A 17,870-nucleotide genomic window follows, 5' to 3' on the forward strand; every position below is an offset into this window, starting at 1 on the left:
ACCTACCCTTACATAGATAGATAGATAGATAGATAGATAGATAGATAGATAGATAGATAGATAGATATAGATAGATGGATGGATGGATGGTAGACAGATAGATGATAGATGGTAGATAGATAGGTGGTAGATAGATTGATAGACAGATACATACATACATACATACATACATACATACATACATAGACAAATCGATAAATGCATGAATAAACAAACAAACAAATAAAAGCAAAACAAGTAAAAGAAAGGAATCTAGCCAGAAAAAAAAAAAAAAAAAAAACATGTCAGCAAGGCAAGCAAAGCGGAAACTCTGAAGGTCAGGTGACAGTTCACAAATTGGTTCCTGGGTGTACCGAAATCAACGTGTCTGCTGTGGGCCTTTGAAATCTTTCTGTGCACTAATCATGACCCTTTACTTGCAACCTTTTTTTTAATGTGCTTCTCCTTTATCTGCCTTTGAATTCAGACTCACTCTCGTCACTTCTGTGCCTCAGCTTGGGCAGATCCCACATGATGCTTCTAGTAGTTCGTTCTGCTGGCCCCACCTCAGCGAGTCCAGACCTCGATACCTAGCTACTCTCCACTCTTCTGGTTAGTTTTTACGATCAACTCAACATAAGCTAGAGTCACATTAGAAGAAGGACTCTCAACTGAAGAATTTTGCCTCCATCAGACTAGCTTGTGGCTGTCTGTGAGAGAGTTCATGACTGATGATTGATGGGAGAGGGCTCAGCCTACCATGGGCATCACCATCCCTAGGTGGGTGGTTCTGAGCTGTCTAAGAAAGCTAGCTGAGCAAGTGAGATATCCAGTGCACAATGTTCTTCCATGGCTTCTGCTTCAGTTCCTGATTTTCCCTCAGTGATGGATTGTGACCGAGAAATGTAAGCCATATAAACTCCTCCCCAATTTTTTGGGGGGAGGGGTGGTTTGAGAGTATTTTACTAAAGCAAACTAAACAACCACCTTTAACCATAAAGCCATCCATAAAGTTTTCCCACCTCCAGCTTCTATGTAGACAAATCTTTCATGATTTACTATGCCTGGAAATTCAACTGCTATACCAGTTAGTGATCTGAACCAATAACCTTTTTTTGTTTGTTTGTTTTTGTTTGTTTGTTTGTTTGTTTTTCGAGACGGGGTTTCTGTGTGTTCCTGGCTGTCCTGGAACTCACTCTGTAGACCAGGCTGGCCTCGAACTCAGAAATCTACCTGTCTCTGCCTCCCAAGTGCTGGGATTAGAGGTGTGTGCCACCACTGCCCGGTCCTATAACCTTTTAAAATGGAAATAATTCGAATTGCAGCTGAAATGGCCCTGGTCAATCCAATGGTATAGTCAGTGGTGATTATGTGGCTGAGGTTTAGGCCCAACCCAGCAAGGATGCAGACTAAGGACCTGGCAGGAACGTCTACTCATTTACATTAGGTCCTCTTAGCAGATACTGGATGGTGTGGACGAAACTTCGTGTTGGGCCAACAAACCAAGAAGATTAAAAATCAAGGTTAATCATCTGGGTGTGGAGGTACACACCTGTAATCTCAGCACTTGGAAAGTAGAGACAGGAGGACCAGCTAAACAATATTATCTCTGCCTACATCGTGAGTTGACAGTCTAGGCTCCATCAGACATTAACCAAGAAAAGAGTGAGCTTAACTCTACAACCCTATTGTTGTCCCTTAGCTTCAACACACCTCCATTGAAGATTACAACCTCAATATAAACATACTGTTTGCAAACCAGTAAGACTAAGAAATCTGACCTAATGAAGGAAGAGCAGATCAGACTAAGAAATCTGACCAAATGAAGGAAGGCTGCTGATAGCATGACAGAATTATTCCCTATACAGATACAAGTCACAGCAGAAATCCACAGCAAGCAGTTGCAAATCTCACTGGGTCTGAATCTTATTAGGAAGTCTTCTGAAGTCAGAGAGATTCTGAAATTCCAACAGTAGACTTTTGCATTTAAAAATCCTAATGAGATGGGATCACTGCTGAGGGCTTTTACCCAAGTAATCCTGGGCTTTGCTAAGGATGAGTTACTCCTGACTGTCACCACACCATTCATTTCCTAGATTTAAAAGAAAAGGAGTTTGTAGGGTATGCATGTGTATGTGCACACACGTATATTTGTATATATGTATGTATATGCAGATATGTGTGTGCATATGTATACAGTGATCATTTTTACATTCTACTTATCAAAAGATATGTAATCAAAAGATATGAGAACAACAGGCTTTTAAATTTTCTCCCAAAACACTATCTTAGCATTCAACTCAGTCAATTCTCCAACCTTTGAAGTCTCTTTTAAGATGTATTTACTTATTACATGTGTATGAAACCATGTCTGCTTGCATGTATGTAAGCGCACCACATGTTTGCTTAGTGCCTGCAGAGGTTAGAGGAGGCCATCTGGAACTGGAGTCACCAGTGTTCGTGAACCATAGTGTGGATTGGACCCACTGACCCAACTCGACAGCCCCTGGCATATTTTTCTTCTTTCAATCTTCATCTCCCGCTTGAAAACTGCCTGAGTTCTTTCTATGGTTCCCAGCATTATATTTCAGAATACACCCAGCTTGTATTTAAAGGCTCCTCTACCAAGTGTCATCCACCAGTTCACTCTGAACACTGTGTACCACTGGCCTACTCAATTTCTTCTGCCGCACACATGGGTTTAGCATCACACATGCTGGCTCTTCTCTCGGCCCTTCCTCTGGATTTGGACAAGATACGTAACCATGCCCACCCCTCGCTCTTGAGAGGCTTATTGAACTGTGAGGTTTAAAATGAAATTATACACGAAGGCTCGGAATTCCATGCCTTACTCCCTTAGAATACAAGTTTCGTAGAGGCAAGAATTTTTGTGGACTTAAAGCTACAGTTCGACCTTTAAAATAGTTCTAAACAGTAGTTTAATGACTATATTCATTAATTTACCAAACAAATAGAGGAAGAGAGGTGAGAAGGAAGATGAAAGATCACCTTGCCTGTCAGGACCAGCATCGTTCTCTCTGAGCCGCTCCCTCTGGATGCTGCTGTGAGGGACACCACTGAGACGAGCCCTTAGCTCTCCCCAACTCTCCTCAGCTCCCACCTCCCTTCTCACCGCCTGACTTGTAAAAAAATTCCATAGTTCCTATTTCTATGGCATTTGAAAATCAGCATACAAAACAAATCATAAACATAATTAATTAATTGGTTAATGGATTAATTAATTAATTGCCTAAGACTAGGTCTGCGGACTTGGTCAGAGAGCTTAGAGAAGATCAGTGGTACCCGAGATTGTGAATCTGGCAAGATACTTGAGTGAACAAATTGATGCCTGTAAAATATAAAGCTTTTGGGCTGGAGAGATGGCTCAGTGGTTAAGAGAACTGACTGCTCTTCCAGAGGTCCCATGTTCAATTCCGAGCAACCGCATGGTGGTTCACAGCCATCTGTAATGGGATCCCATGCCCTCTTTCTGTGTGTCTGAAGATAGCAACAGTGTACTCATATACATCATATAAATAAATAAATCATACACACACACATACATATATGCATATATATACATATATATATATATATATATATATATATATATATCCACACAGGAAGGAAAAGTGTATGCATGTTCAGTGGTGGAAACTCTGTGAATGGCCTGGCAAGCAAAGCCCAGAGTCAGAAGAAGTATTTGTCACTAAGGACTGAGCAAAGTCCTGTCAGGCTGTCAAGTATTAAGTACTGTTAAGGAAATCTGAGGACGTTCTCCAATCAATATGAACTGCACAAGGGCAAAGACCTTTGCCTCCGATACGTACTCTACCATATCAACAACTCCTGACCAATCCTGACATTGTCTGCTTACTTTGTCAGTAAAAGGGCAACAAGAACTAGAAAAAAAATTCTTATACCAAAACAACTCAATGTGAAAACCCCAGCGGTTTAGATATGTATGCAGGGAAGATGTGGTCTCCCTGCCTTTTCCTGAAGATGACTTAATTTTCAGGTCAATAGCACCTCCCCAAGCTACATAGTTTTTCAACCAGAAGAAAAAAGAGGGGAAGACAGAAACCAGGAGGAATCTTTCAATGCACATGAATTTTGGAAAACATAAAGCATACTGTATACTTGAACGACACTTGAACTCCATTTTTTGAGCTTCCAGTTGAACGACATCTTTTTTGAGCCGATAACTAGCACTGAGATGCTGAGGTTATACAAAACACTGACTTCTACAGCCTCTTAGAGAATGGAATGGCAGCTGCTTCAGAGCCCCTGACAGTGCTGAGTGGGAAGAAGGGACCCACCAAAGGAAAATGCATTGTGGTTATCTCCTAGAAGGAGTGAGAGCTCCGAGACACATAAACAGTAAACGTTCACCACAAAGAGGTAGTAGCCCAGGCTTGACCCAGCTTTGCCGAGTCAAGTCACCTCCTGGCAAGCCCCAAGTGTGCAATCTGGGAGCTCCGATGGGAGAGGGCAATACAGGAGAGCGTGGGTACCAAGAAGTGTGATTCAGCCATGAGCCGATGTGAGTAGAAACTGCTACTGAAAGCAAGAAGTCAAAGTGGTTGCTTCCAAGTGGAGAATAAGTTTTTATACACTTCTCCGAATGCAAACATGGTTGGTTTCGGTGAAATCAAGGACTGGGTAGCATTTGAAGCTGAATCAGATGTAGGAGTATTCAAGATGTGAGATGCAGTGGTTCAGAGAGTCATTATAGGAACACATACATTATCTGTAAAAGGCACTTAACCTCTCGTGAAAGTTCAGACTCTGTATTAAACTGTTGGTTGAGGCCAGCAAGATACCTCAGTGGATATCACTCAGCAGCACAATCGTGAGGCTCTGTTAAAAAAAAGGGGGGGGGGCAGATGTCCAGGTGTGGTATCTGTAAATCCCAACCCCAGAGCAGTCCCATAGCTTCATAGGAGACATAGACAAGAGAATCCACTGCATTTGTAAAGCTTCAGAACTAACGAAAGAGATCTTGCCTTATAAACAAGGTGGGGGGACAAGACTCTTCTCTTCTGGCCTTCACATTCACAGTGTAACATGTGCCTCGCCACATGTTTCACACTAATACATAAGCATAAGTAAATATCTTAAGATTGTGTGAAGATCTCTGTAAAGATACGCCGTGGGCACCCCACCTTCAATTTCACACTTCACCCTCTGTATGAGGAGGAGCCTCTCACGAGTGAAGATGAACAGTACCTCCAACTAAGCCAGAAACCTATCACATATATACATATGTTTACATGTCATACATATTTGTTCCATCCACTCCAGCCTCTTATCTAGTCAATTACTTAGTCGTGCCTATTATACGTCCTACACACTGCCTGGCTTCTTCCCCTTCCCTCAAGCTGTTGGCAGGATCCACACATTCATTGTCTTTGTGCAGAGCACTTCAGTTGCCCTTACCTGAATTCTCTATATTAGGATGCAAACTCCTAGAACCCATAGTCTACATCCATCTGTATCCTGATAGTATTCTGCAACAACTTCTAATGTTTTGTTTTCGACATCATACTGGAACATTGCTTTATATGCTTGCCCCACTGTCTGGATACTGACCAAAGCATCCAGCACTTATGCCCTTAGCACAGTAAGACTTGGTGACCACTTCCAATTCCTGGTTAATCACATACCATACTGAAAACATCGTTTCCTGTTTCTTACATTGGGACCATTCTGTGAATAGTTATACCTTGGCATGTATGGTACGATCAATCAGATTTATTCTGCATTAGAAATAAATGCAAGATATAATGAATCAGAATTTGTTATAGAAATTTCAACTTTCCTGAGACCGTTTTACCTAGAACTCAGGATAGCTTGGAACTCAAGAGCCTCCTGCCTCAGTTTCCCAGAAGTTAGGATTCGTCATCACACCCAGCAAGAAAACTGTACTTTATTGAAATGATTTTTTTTGCTGAGTCTATATGATATACTTTGATCAGAAATTTGAAAGTGCAATGGCCTGTGATTGTGTAATATGCATATTATATCTATGAAGATGAAGGAACGCATTCCAAACTCAGGTGGCCTCCCTCTACTGTGATTACAGAGAACTTCCTCTATACCATCCTCATGCTGGAGGAAAGCCAGAGGATCAAGGGCAAGCTATCCTAATAATCTAACCTGTGGAAGTAATCAATCAGAAGTCTCCAGTAAATACCACAGTATCCTTACCATGGGCGGGCAGCAAACTTTATTCTAAACTTATGTACAGATGGGCATACTCGAATTCAACCATTTCAGATCACCTACTTAAGTGCTTTGATTATGTAACATGATGAAATTTTTAATCATGTTTCTAGGTTACCATGCTTGTTTATCGTTGTTTTGATTGTGATATATGGCCTGCTTTAGCTCTTCAGACGAGAGGCATTACATAATGTGATTATAGGTGTATACACTGGAGGAAAACTGCTTACATGAGACTATGACAGGCTCCAGGTTTAATGAGCTTCATGTGTCACCTCTCTATGCTTCTTTGCAAGGACGTTCATTTGAAAATACATTTTTATCACTTTTAAGTGGTAAAAGCAGCAATGTTGCTTATATATTTTAGGTACCATGACTAATAACCCTCTCAAAGTGATATCTTTGTCTACACAAGTTGTCATATTAGAGGATGATCATCTTGTAACACCCATGAATACTTTAGATGTAATCCTGATGGCTTGACTTCAGTGCTGTGTGATGAAAAAGGGGAGGTGAGGTACACGCTGCAGAAATGAGCAATCCAAAGTTGAATCAGATGTAGGAGTAAGAAGGGTAAAAAAATTAAATGTACAAATTAGAGCTAATACTAGTTCATAGAGTTTTTTGTAAATATTCAAATACATCAAAGCAACCTAGTTATTTCTAAAGACTTAAAGCCATGGGTGGGGGCTGGGAAGATGGTTCAGTAGGTAACACACTTGGATAGACCACCTATAATCAATCCCAGCCCCTTGGGTGGCAGAGACTAGAGATTCCTAGAAGAAGTGGACTAGCTAGGCTAGTCACACGAGTGAGCTCAAGTTTCAAGACCCTATGTTACTTCATAAGATATAGGGAATGACTTAAAAAATTACCCAACATCGACCTCTGATCACAAACATATGTACATTTATGTACATACACGCACACACACACATGCACACGCACATGAGTGTGTGCTCACACACATATACACATATATACAGTAAGATGTTAAAGTCTTGTTTTTTAATTAATAATGCATAATTTTCTCAACTAGAATCTATTATTTTATTACTGATACATGCATGTTTCTATGTGTTACACTTAAATGTTAAAAACCTTTCTTTAGGAGCTAGACACACGGCTCTGTGGATAACTGTTGCCTGCTGTTCTTCAAAAGAACCCACATTTATTTCCCAAGACCCATGTCATTGGTTCACAACTCCCTGTAACTCCATTTCTAGGGTATCTGACAGCCCCCTCTGGCCTCTGAGGATACCCCTAAACACGCATACATACATACAGATAAGAAAGGTAGAAGCAAACCTTTTTTTTTTTAAAAGAACATTGTAAAAAGTCACAACCTCTAAAACATTTAACAGGGAGCCAAATCTAAACAACAACAGAGAAAAGTAAAACTCAGGCTCTAGAAGTGGCTCAGTGAGTAAAGTAAAGGGACCTCTGGTTAGCCACAAAAGTCTGATGACCAGAGTTCGATCCCAGGAGCCCACGGTGTAAGGAGATAGCCAACTCTTGACAGTTCTCTGCCCACCACCCTGTTCGCATACATCTAGCATATATACACTGTAATAGTAAATAAAATTTGAAAAAAGAAAACATTTTTTTAACCTTTCCCTCAACATGAATTTCTGTAACTCATTAAAACAAACTCAGTCAGACACGGCAGGGATTACTTACCATGATCCAAATTGAATTTTCCAGTAATAGAAGCTTAGTGAGGATAAGGATGATAAAGGCACAACTTTGTTCATTTTCAAGCGATATAGTCTACTAAGCCCTGGTAACCATTTCATGTTTACATATTGTTTCCTAGACATAAATACTAGATTATAGCCATATTAGAGCTAATCTATACAGATATGGACTCTGGACTCCCAGAAACACAATTACACAGTGACTTTTTATTGATCCATGCTATCCAGTGTGTGTGGAGGGGGTGGGGGAGGGATGGGGGAGGGGAGAGGAGAGAGAGAGCAAGAAACAGATTGAGACTCTAATCACTGATTCATTCATCATTGAGTCAGTATATTAACACTCCTATCTTGTTCATGTGACATTGTGGAAACAGATTCACATGTCACATGTCATTTGGCAAGTGCACTGAAGCAGCCTTCACCCACAAAAATGCGTATTTTATTAGTCTATTCACCATGCTGAGTAGCAGTGAGTTTTTCCTCACGTGTTGCATACGACTCGTACCGTTCTCTGTATTTAGCATTTTATGTGGTCAAGAAAGGTGAGAAGCACAGTTGGCATCAGAATGAAGAAGAGCAACTGGGAGATTTCAGATGTATTTGGTTTGACAAACAGTGGTTTCAAGAAAGTCCCAAGATTCAAAAATGTGACCGGTTTTCTGTTAGTTTTCTTTTTTTTTTTTTTTAATCTAGATTTGGAGATTCTATAGACAGTCAAAATACCTAAAACTATGGGACTTCTGTAAGTGTACTGCTGGGCTGAGGGCCATTGCTTCCAGCACCAGGTACTCAGGTTAGAAAATATCTCCCAAATAGCCATACACTCCTTAGTTGTTTGTATTAGCTGCCAGGCTCCTGCAATTCCTGGATTTTGTGAAGAAGCTACTATAAAGATCTAGTAAGCCAGTTCACTGTGGTTTCATTTTCTTTTTCTTTTTTTCCTTCTATTGCAGTCTTAGAAAAAACATGCTTTCTTACTGTCTTCAGAAACATTCTTCGTAAGCATCTTATGGCTTTTTAAATGAAAAGGAAATGTTTTTTCATTGTTTACTTTAAATATAAAAAATAATGAAATCCTTCTACTCAATGGATTACTAGCATGTTTTAAAATACAAACACGTATTACATTAAAATGTATTAATGTGGATTCCCTACAATTATTTGCCCCAGAATTAGTACAATATCTTTTTTTTCTTTTTCTTTTTCTTTTTTTTTTTTTGTTTTGTTTTTTGAGACATGGTTTCTCTGTGTGGTCCTGGCTGTCCTGGACTATGTAGACCAGGCTGGCCTTGAATTCAAGATCTGCTTGAGAGATTTAAGGTATGCACCACCAACACCCAGCTTAGTACAACATCTTTTTTTTTTTTTTTTTTTTTTTTTTTTGGTTTTTCGAGACAGGGTTTCTCTGTGTAGCCCTGGCTGTCCTGGAACTCACTCTGTAGACCAGGCTGGCCTCGAACTCAGAAATCCACCTGCCTCTGCCTCCCAAGTGCTGGGATTAAAGGTGTGCACCACCACCGCCCGGCTTAGTACAACATCTTAATGACAGATGTTGAATAACTTTATCCTCGTATATAAAGCATCCACAGAGGTAGCACAAGATCAACATCAGTTTATAGAAATTCACACATATATACATATTTTTTTTACAGAAGAGATTCTGTTGCTGTTGTTGTTGCTTTAACGATCTTTTGAAGATTTCACTGAAGCAATAGAGGGGACATTTTTAGCATTAAAAGGTGATGAAATATAATAACATGCCTTCATGCCCACTGATGCTTGGTGCTTTATGTCTTCTATATATTTCTCTTAGCTATTCAAACAGACCCAGGAGAGAAAGCGGCCTGTGTTGATTTCAGCATGTGTCCTTTTCAAATGATAACTTCACACTCAGGAACTGCCCAAAACAATCTGCTGCAAGGCAGACCCTACTGTTCAAGCTTTCCCTTGGGGAAGCTGCCTGAGGCTGAGTTAGGAAAAGTCCTCTATGGACGAATTGTGACATCATCCCCAGTGACTGTTAGCGGATACAGCCTGCTATAGTCTAAAGGGCATTTAATTTGTATCTCCTCATGAGAATATAACACATTAACCTCAAAGTTTTAAAAATAGCCTCCAGGCATGTTTAACGTGAGTAGGAGAGCTATATGCTTATATGTTGATATAAATATTTAATTAAACAATTTTACAAAGTAAAATATTCTATAGGTCATTTACTATTAAAATTGTCATAGTTGTGCAAGTGTACACTGTCAACTATTCTCAAGGAATTATATTCTGAGGGTGGGAGGATCGTGATTTTATTTTTTTTTTTTTTTTTGGTTTTTCAAGACAGGGTTTCTCTGTGTAGTTCTGGCTGTCCTGGAACTCACTTGGTAGACCAGGCTGGCCTCGAACTCAGAAATCCGCCTGCCTCTGCCTCCCAAGTGCTGGGATTAAAGGCGTGTGCCACCACCACCCGGCCGATCGTGATTTTAATATCATCTTTAGCTACATGGCAAGATCAAGGTCATCCTAGGCAACAGGAGACTGTCTCAAAAATATGCAACGATAAGAAAAAAATATTATGTTCTTTCTCCAGTTTGAGATTTTAAAATATCTCTGCCAATGGAAGATTTAGGGAAAAGAACTATAGAAAACTTGCCGTCGATTATTGATTGCCCAACAATAATGACAAATGAGAAATGGTGTCCAACCCTGTGTCTCCCACCCATCCCATCTGGAACTGATACAGCAGGTTGTGACAGAGAGTATATGCCTTGACCATTGCACATGAGTAAGTTCTCCATTCTCTGTAGGGGACTTGGTCTATGGCTTAGAATTCCAACCGGCTGAGTCAAGAAGCTAAGGGCAGATAGGGATGTCGATGCCAAGGATAGATTAAAAACTTCCCTTCAAAAGAGACCATCTCGCTCCCTTCTCTTACCCTCCCTCATGCCATTTGCCAACGTTCTCTATTAACTCTATATTCAATATAAAAATAAAAGACTTCCTTTTTATACTGTGAGTGTAAAAGCATACTGTCTTCAACTATACCAGGAGCTGCCCTTCTTTTCTTTAAATATGTGTCAATTCTGTTTCCTTCAGTTCATGTGGTCCACACACTCTCTTTAATAATTACTATTCATACATATTAGTTGTACGAGTTGTTGGGCTCACTGTGATATTGCCATACATGTCCATCTACCCTTCCATCCTCCTTCCCCATCCCCTGCATCCTTCAGTCCTTAGTAACTTCGGAGTTTCCGCATAAAAGTTTGCAATGTTACTCTTTCTGTATGTGGCTTGTAGCATTTCCCATCATTTGATTGCAAGTGACAAGGTACCATTCTCTGTAGCTGAATCATACCTTGCTGTGCATGTATACTACCTTTTCGTAATTCTCCTCCCTTTGGTTGATGTCACAGTCTTTTCTCTACAAATTTTAACATGGGGACTCACAGTAGCAGGGAAAACAGACTGCCAGAATGGTAAAGGTGTTCTCTGTACACTACTCTTCCTAGGCATTCTACAACTATCCTAAATGGCTGGGGGTTTGTTTTGTTCTCTACGGTTTGGTTTGGTTTTACTACTTTGTATATCATGGTACCCAGATGCTTAATAAAAGAATTTGGTGGGTAGAGTGTACAGAATATTAATGTGCAAAAGGAAGCACCTGGATGTTCTTTAAGTTAGATGTCTAAGTTCCATTTCCAACTTTTTTTATTCAGAAAGTCAGTTGTCAGCATCACCTAATTTGCCTTGCTGACCAGTTTCCAAGTGATTCTTAGGCAGAAACAACACATCAAGAACCACTGGCCTAGATCAAAAGAGCAAGCTATTAATGGGATTATAAAGTGTTCTATTCACCAAGACAAGAAACTTTTAAACACTACCTCTTACCTAGATCTTCTACCCACTACAAAGGCTAGACAGGTTATCTCGCTAATGTTTACCAGAAAGGAGTAAAGAGGAAAATAAATGGACTTCTTCAAACTCTACAAGAAAATCAAGTTGTTATCTAATAGAAGGAATTTTTGCCAACCACTAAGGGATGAAAATGATACAGTCTGAAAAGAGGGGAAAAGTGGAAGGTATTTCAGGAGCCTCCAGAGTGGAGACGACAGAGCCAAAAGCAGTTTACTCAAGGCAGTGTTGCTGAGCATCCAAGCTCCAAAGGCGGGGACTTGAAGAAGACTCTGCATAGCTGCTCTGCCAACCCTCCAACTTTCTCTTTCAATACCAGGAAAGGCTGAGATGCTCTCTGCTCTCCACTCTCCCCACAAGGAATGATCCAAATGTTTCCCTCGTTTTGCTTCTACTTAAAAATAGCTTAAAGGGAGAGATTTACAAAATGCTGCAGCAATGTAATAGCATCAACAATGATACAGTCAGGAGTGTGGATAGGAATTTATTATTATTATTATTATTATTATTATTATTATTATTATTAACAATGCTGGAGATTTGTTTAGCTGCATTGCAAAGAGGAAACCCACATCCATGGAGAGTTTAATGCAGCCTTCGAAAAAGAGATAGAGAGAGGCATCAAGCAACCAGAATCTCCATATTTAGTCAAGAACCGTCTCTTCCTTTGTTCATTAAGAGGGCCCAGTTCTTCGTAGGCCTCAGTGGCTCTCAGATTTAAACTGCCTTTGCCGTTTCCTGTTGAAATCGAAGTTGCTCTTCTGCTGTCCCTTCCTCGTGTCATTTGGCTTGGTTTTAGGTTTGTTTGGGGTTTTTGGTTTTGTTTTATTTTTGGGGGGGATGTTTTGGTTTGGTTTTTTTGTTTGTTTGTTTTGTTTTTAAATTCTCCTCCCTCCTGTAAACTCAGGATCAGAATTATGAGTCTGATTAGATTAGATTAACTATTTTTGGCATGAACGGTACCACGCTGACACTGTAACTGAGTGACTGCACTAGCAGCCACAAGGTATTTGATTGTTTGCCAGTGACACTGGTTTTAATCACTATCTTAAATGGTGGCCTATCTCCATTGGGAAGGAAAAATGTTCCCCCCTTTTGCAATCGACAGATAATCTCTGGGGTGAGACTGAACACACTGTATGGATATCCTTCCCCTTATCAGTTTTTTCACCAAAAAAATTGCCCCCTGATGATAATCTTTGCCAGAATCTCATTTCATCAGCTGAAACGACATGATGCTACTTCCTAATTCTTTAACCTCTTCCATATTAATGAGCTGCAATTCCTTCGTTAAAAGAACAAAAGAATTCTATGCATTAACTGGTTTTAACAGTTGTTTCAAAGATGACACGATTAAAAGATGTTTTTCTTATTTTCAGAATAAGATATTGATATAAATTCATTTTCCCTTTCCCTCTCCCTCTCCCTCTCTCCCTCTCCTCTCTCTCTCCTTCCTTCAAAACTCATGGAATTTTATTTAGCAAATGTCTTATGATCATTCATTTACTCTTTACAGATATTTAATTTGTTCCAAAAAAAAATGGTCAGTGGAAACTGGTTGAAGCTGGTTCCAATGTCTGCGAATTTCTTTGCTTTGCTTGCTGGCACAAGGTATCACAGGCACTATTTTTACCTAACTGCCACATGCTTGGAATCGTACATTTCCTGAAGGAAGCCTAGATCCTCTAGAGGGAGATTCGGTAGCCACAATTTGGGACACCAGGAAGTGCCATTGGTAAGATCTCCTTCATAAATTTCTTATTTCATATTTTTGTCTCCTTTTTCTGAGGAGAAAATATATGGGAGAGGCTCCTGAACTAACTTAAACAGTTCCACTTATTCATACAATGGTTTATCTTCTGGCTACTTCATAAAGTAACGCTATGTCAATGGACAAATTCTTCAGGCTCTTAAGGAAGAAGTATGTTTGTAGTTGCACACAGAACCCACTAAAGTAGACACTTTCACATTTCCTTGAAAATGAATAAAAGTTATTAGGATGTCGAGAAAACTACAGATACCATCTAGCTTTCTATCGAGAATTACAATCTTGGGATGGTAATTGTTATAACTGTCACTCAGATCGTCTAGGTAACAAATTCAGCCCTCCCAAAGCCAGCATCCTAACTGCATGTCAGGCTTCTTCTAAGTTGGATTTGTTGACTTTATATCGAGAACTCGTCTAGCGTTGTCTGTCTGCCCAATCCTCTGTGTGTGTGATGTCATCACTAGCTTCTTCTTAGTCCCAACTTTCCTACATCTTCATTTGGGACCCTAGGAGCCTCCTATCCAAACATGACCTACTTAGAGGGAAACACGTGACGTCAGCCACACCAGTGAGGTTTGAAGAATCTATGAAGTACTCAGTCTGATGGACGGAAATAGATACCCACCATCAAATAATCAAGATTCAAAGAGAAATGGAAAGCTTCTGGAGAGAAAAAAAATGTCCAGATTTAAGGGATAAAAGCACAACTTTGGACTTGGCTACAACAAACAACAAGCCAGATGTCACCATGAAAATCCCTTCAACATCCCCCTCTCCCCAAAATGGCTGCCAATAGAGAACGAGATACTCCACCAAATTAACCAACCATGGCCGCAGAATAAAGGTATTTTGAATAAGCAGTTTCAAAACTTTACTTTTATGTACTCTATCTCAGGAGGCTGTCGGCTGATGCAATTCACGAAAACTAGAGAGTAAACAGAGAATTAAAGCCATTCACCCTAAGAAGCAGGTCTCCATGACAACTGACACTGGAGGCTGTCCTGGGAACGGTATGAAGAGTTGCTCACCTCCAGCGCTGCTCTTTCACCTAGGAGATATTATGCTTCAGGGCCTGGAGAGGTGTCTCATCCTTTAAGAGGTCCTTCTGCTCTTGCAGAGGACCTGAATTTCGATTCCCAGAACCCACATGGCATGACTCACAACTGCCTGTAACTCTAGCTCCAAGGGGATCTGGTGTCTCTGGGCTCTACGTGTACCTGCATTTACACGCACAAACCCAGAAACACACACACACACACACACATACTCCCTCAGCACTGTAGTCCTGTTGGTCCTAACATCCTTCAGTATGTTATCAGAGCTAACTAGTCCATTCTCTCTTACACACTGTGAATTATAGGCAGCAGGAACTGGGACTGTGTGTCTGATATCTTTGTGTTTCCAGCTCCTGGCATAGGGCCCAACACATAAAACTACACAGTTGATTTGTACAGAACTGAACCGAGTACCAACATCAGAAGATAAACTTTCCTAGCAATTGTAATCTGGATGGGGTGACTACATGTATTTTTTATCATAAGAGAATAAAATTTTTTTTTCATGGAACCACCATTGAAGTCTAACTTACAAAAACGTGTGTACCCGGTGTCACTACAAGTGATAAGCTAAAAAAACAAACACCATGTATTACGGACCGCTGAGATCATATTTATGGAAAGATAAAAGAGCAAAGTTGATGCTTTTTCCCGTCTGTATGTTTCCTCATGAGATAGTCATCATATTCTGTCAGGCTGTCTGTTTCTTGTGTAACTCGGAGGCAAACAGGGCAAATGAATTTTTTAAAATAACACTGGGTTGACAATAGAATTGAAGGTAAATATTCATGGAAAATACTTGTTTCCCTTCTGATCCATCTCAGAATAAGCAAAGCTCTGCAGGAGTTGTCAGCATCTCTGTTGACTCAGGGGAGCCAATTAAGAATGTACATCCTTTTCTACTGCAGTTTCTAAGGTTGGGCACAAATTCTTGAGCTGCCAATGACAGCTGTAGGATTTGTACTTAACAATTCGTACCATTCTCGAAAGCCATCAACCTAATTCTGATCACATTAGAAAAGGGAAAAAAATGATATAAACAACATCGAAGTCTGACTTTTTTCCTCAAGAAAAAGTTCTCAGGCATCAAGAAGGAAAAAGCTCATGAGTGTGAGAGAATGCCTAAGGCAAGGGTGCCAGTGTCAGGACCGTGAGGAAGAGCAGCATGTCTGACGTCATGGATCCGGCCCTTTTCTGTGGGTGGGATTCCCACGGGTGACACTGTCAGAGGTCAGGACTCTCTTTCCTTCTCTTCCTTCCTGGCCACTGGAGAACTGTGACTGGAGTTAGTCCAGAACCTTACAGATAAGCTTACAGATCAGCCGACTCCCTCTGCCCCCACCTCCCTCTCCCCCATCAACTCCTTCCCCTCCTCCACCTCCCTATTCCCCCAACTCCCTCTCCCCGTTTCCCCCTTCCTTTTCTTCCATGGGACTATATCTAAAAGTCTCAATGGTAAATTTGGAGGTGAGGTGGGGCTTTTGTCTAAGGTCACTTCAGCCTAAGTGAATGCAGAAATGGCTGCTATCCTCAAGCTACCGCTCTGCGAACTGCGTAATGTATTCCTCTGCGCTGAGGTTTGGGCTCAGAGCATTGAGTGCTGCTCCTCTTTGCCAGTTTCTTTTGCATATTCCAACCGCAGAGACTTCTTGAAGGAGTATCGAATTGGGGTTTGGAAATTTTTATACACCCGTCAAAACATTTTCAAAAAAAAGGAAGCAATTAACAAATAACAGTTTAAAAAGGAGAATTAGAATGGATTTCCTTAGGCCCTGGCTGGAGCTGTGCGCCGTTATGAAAATATTGCTTTCCGGGTTGATTTCCTCCACCAGATCATTAGTTTTTTGAGGATAGGAATTGTCTGTGGTCTACTTTGTATTCCTGGGGTATAACACACAACCAGGCCCATAGCAAGCACTCAAATGTGTGTTGAGAGGGACTGCCGTCCATTGCCAGTGGTGTAATTAGAATTTCTTTCATTCTTCCAGAGTTAGGAACAAAGCTGCAGTGACCAGTAGCTATTTTGAGATGCTGACTCTCATGGAAATGATTCCGACCTGCTTTGTTGGGATAGCCCAGGCACAAGAGCTGTCGCCAATGTAAAAACTGTATCTTTTGTAAAAAAAACTTTGGAGCAGGGAGTATTAAGCTATGAAAGGAATACCAAACTAGAAACGTTCTCATCTTGGCTCTACCCCTTATCTGCTAACTGTGGGAAAGCCACTGCATCTCTTGGGGCTGTTAATTTCTTTCCCTGTCTATTCAGGGACTAGTATTAAATTATACAGAACTCCCCCCCAGCATTAACAGCCACATTAAATTCATCTTTGTGTTCCAACTCAATGCTGAACTCATAATATGTGGTTAATATTTATCAGCCGAGCTAGATTGAAGTCGCCCCAGGGTCTCTAAAACATTACTTTACAATGTTTTAGTTCAAATATAACATTGCTTTCGATGTCAAGTTTAAAATTAAAATGTAAGTGACCTCTGGGCCAGGGTTGATTTATTCTCACTTTTCTTTTATCCCGATTTTTATATAAAAAGAATTTACATGGTGAGAAAGCCACAATGACTCACACTACACTTGAAAAATCTAGCCTGCCAAATTTTATCTTTGTTTTGAGTAAGACACAGATCTTTATAGAATGAGATTCAGGAGAACACTTTTTAGGTTCCTTGAACAAGTTATGCAGGAGAAGTTGTAGGTGTATACAGTACCTTACTAGTAACAGACAAATGAAAAGGCACCACTTTACTTATTTAACAAAATACATTCCCTCAAAGAACATATTGCTATTTCTTTTTGTTTACTTAGAGTTACTAAACAGACTTATAGTTAATATAAACCATCCTCAGTTTTCCTTTTTTTAATGATCTCAACTTTCTTCTAACAATCAGTAACATCAGTGTGACTTTATGTATCTATGGGATTATATGCAAAAGTATCTAAAGTTTTAGCTTAATATTGATCAAAGCTAAATGGCTGTTGGAATCCATCTGCACTGTTAACCTGACTGGATTTAGAATCACCTGAGAGACAGACCTTTGAGGTATTTCCAGAGATGTTTGACTAAGGAGAGAAGAGCATCCTGAATATGGCAGCACTGTCCCATGGACTGATGTCCCAGACTAAATCAACGGGGGGGGGGGGGGGGGGGGGGGGGACAAGGGTTAAAAAAAACAACCCAAAATGATATAAAGCCCCCCCCGCCCGGGAGAAAAAAGAGCAACCGCCCC

This window comes from Grammomys surdaster, unplaced genomic scaffold, assembly GCF_004785775.1.
Source record: "Grammomys surdaster isolate TR1022 unplaced genomic scaffold, NIH_TR_1.0 126028, whole genome shotgun sequence".
Taxonomy (NCBI): domain Eukaryota; kingdom Metazoa; phylum Chordata; class Mammalia; order Rodentia; family Muridae; genus Grammomys; species Grammomys surdaster.